The sequence below is a fragment of the Chenopodium album genome, chromosome 11, assembly GCF_948465745.1.
Source record: "Chenopodium album chromosome 11, dcCheAlbu1.1, whole genome shotgun sequence".
In the NCBI taxonomy this organism is placed as follows: domain Eukaryota; kingdom Viridiplantae; phylum Streptophyta; class Magnoliopsida; order Caryophyllales; family Amaranthaceae; genus Chenopodium; species Chenopodium album.
Window position 1 is genome coordinate 40,468,487 of NC_137844.1, and position 3,309 is coordinate 40,471,795.

Consider the following 3,309-nt stretch of genomic DNA (forward strand, 5'->3'; position numbering starts at 1 on the left):
CGGGGTATTACAATAGTCTTTGAAATGAAAGAAAAAGTTGCACCAGAATCAAACAAAACTTTAACAGGAATAAAGTTAATAGAAAAAGTACCAGTGATGACATGTTTTTTGGAATCGGCCTCATGTCTACTCAACACATTCACTTTCCCTGCAACTCCACCTTTCTGTTGATTATTCCCATTGCTATTGTTGTTGCCCTTCGCTCCATTCTGCTGCACTCCTTTATTCCCATAAAAGTTGTTGTTCCCTTGAAAGTTCCTTTGGGTCCCTCCTGAATTATTATTCTTCTTGTTCCCATCAGAATTTTTGGAGAAACACTCGTACTCCATATGCCCCAGCTTATTACAAGCACGACAAGTAACCAGATTGCCCTCATAATCCTTCCCAGGATGGTTATTCTTACACCTCTTGCAAAAATAACGCCTTTCATTCTTGTTATTTCCTTGTTTATAGTTCCTTGCTCCTCCATTGAAGTTTCATCCTCCTTGACGATTGTTACCTTAGGAATTATTGTTGTTATGGTGGTAAATCTGCTTCTTAAAATTGTTCTAGTTACCCTTTTAGTTTCCAGAACTTTGTCCCACCTCTTTTCTCTTCTCCTTCCCTTCTATCTCAGCTAGTTCTTTCTTCTTCTTCACTTATAGTGCATAAAGGTGTGCGCCTCTTCCATACACTTCATCCAAGGTTTCAAACACTTGCCCACATAACTTTAGCTACAAATCAGTAGTCAAACCACTCTCAAACTTCCTAACCTTTGCCTTCTCTGTAGCAACAGACTCCTCAGCAAAACAAGACAGCTCGATTAACTTTGTGTAGTATTCAGTGACTAACATCTCCTCTATGTTAAAGTTTGAAAACTCCTCAGCTTTCTGCTTCTGTAAGAAGCTAGGGTAAAACTTATCTCTTACTTTCTCTTGGAACTTAGTCCAATTGAATCCAGGTAGTGCCCTAATGGTAGCTTCGTTTTGCTGCCACCAAAGGTTAGCTTCACCCCTCAGATAATAAGTAGCACAGCCCACCTTAGAATTTTCTGGGCATCCAACTGCCCCAAACAATTTCTCAAACTCCCTTAACCAATTTTCCAGTATGGTAGGGTCAGGCTCTCCCTAATAGGTTGGTGGTTTGCTTTGGGCCACCTTCTTTAAAAGCTCTCCTTGAGCATCCCCATTGTTAGTCGAGTTCCTTGCCAACTGTTGGGCAACAGCTGCCAATTGCCTCACAACTTCACTCAACTCTCCTCCATCATTATTGTTACCACTTCCCCCCTGCCATCTTTCTTCGCCTGAATTAAAACAAGGGCCTATATTAAATATGGTCTTTGTTAGCTCACAAGGTATACACTCATCTATTGATTAACACCCTTGAATCATACACAATAAATTTGAAGCTATCAAATTGGGATAGCAAGAGCTAAAATTCCCTAAATTTGCAGCTTGGTCAATCAATTATTGATTGCTAACCAACCGTACATTTAATAAAGCATCATATAAATGAATAAAAATAATTCCCATAAATCCCCATAGCTTAGAAATAATTCATTGGAGTGCTTTTGATTGAGGATTAGCTCATTGGGATAGTGATATGAAATGAATAATTTTGGGAAGTGAAATGAATTAATTATCAATAAAATGAATTAATTGACAAGGAAATAAATTGAATTTTATTAATAATTAAGGAAATGAATAGAATAATGAAATAAAATGAGTTCTAAAAACTTATGCATTACATAAGCTCACTGACTCACTGTGGTCATGCCACTTATTACTTTACTAAAACTGAAAGAAACAATAAACAAAAATGAAACTAAGAATCCCTAAAAGAAATGAAACCACAAAGATCTAACCCTTTCGAACATTGTCCCTCTTATCTGTGGACTGTTTATAGCTTCCAAGATTGAACTCAGGATCATCTGCCTCCTCCATGGGTTCAGGTGACTCTGGTTCAAGATCTACTTGAACAAACTCTCCCTCTTCCTCATCATCAGATGAAATATCAATTATAAATTGGGTTGGAGGTGGATTTGGATCAGAAATCTCCATAAGGGAACTACCAACAGTGTTGTTACTCTCTTCCATTGATTCTCCCTCTTCTTGCTCTCCATTTGTCCCTGCTTGGTTTCCGGTGGAAGAAGAACTACCTGACTGGTGGCTAGAAGAAGGGGGATTATTCCCCACTGGATTATCATTATAGTAGTCTGGATATGGGATATGCATACGCTGACAATGGGCTTTCTCGACCCTAATGAGTTAAGTAATGAAGAATCGGTAATCCGGATACCACTGACCAAAGAAATCCTTATGCTTGGAGTAGTTTGGGATGTCCCCCAGAAGGTAGAAATTAGAGAACTTTGCTTTAACAGCGAGATATGGAGGCTCATCCAGAAGGCAATGAACGATCATAGCAGAGATACGGTCAAAAAGGTCATAAAGCTTGTTTCTCAGGACATTACTCATGTAAGAATAGTAGTAGCGAATTTTCTCTACATAATCATAGGGGTGTTCATTCTTTTTCTTAACAAGAGTACCAATTTGGGTGTTTTTGCTAGGGAGGCTCGACATCCTGTAAAGGAAAAGACTTAGAAAAAGAATTCCCTCCCCAAAGAAAGCAAAAATAATATAGTTCTTGCATGAATTAGCTTAGGTTCAATGTTCAATCAAACAATTTTCTTATTTCTAATCACATTTACATGCTCTCACAAGCAATCCATTCACATGATTAAACATCACAACCTAAATATTGATGCACACAAGAACATGATTATTTCTAACTTATATGCCCAAATTCTTTCCTACCCAAACTCACCAACATGCTTTTAAAAGCTGTTAACACATAATACTTACCTCAATCCTTGCTTTCCTGCAAAATGAACAAACTAAAAAAAAATATTTTTAACTCCTCCTAAAAAAAAAAAAAAAAATTGAAAATAAGCTCCGAAATGACCAGAAAAATTTCGGCCATCTTAAAAAAAATTCGGACACCCTCAACAAACAAAAAAAAATTCGGATGATCTAAAAATAAAAAAAAATTCGGACCTCTCCTCATAAAAAATAAAATTTCGGATTTTTAAACTAATTAAATAAAATATTCGATCTTCTTAAAACAAAATTAAATAAAATAACTCACTTTAGAAATTACACAATTAAATAAGTACTTGGCCAAGTTTCAAAACAAAACACTTTAAAACACGTTTTTGGCTTTAGTGGTAATAAAATCTCAACCAAAGCTCCCAGATACCACTTTGTAACACCCTAGAAATTCCTTTTGTAATACCCGAATATTTTAAGATTTTATTAGATATATTTTATGGCT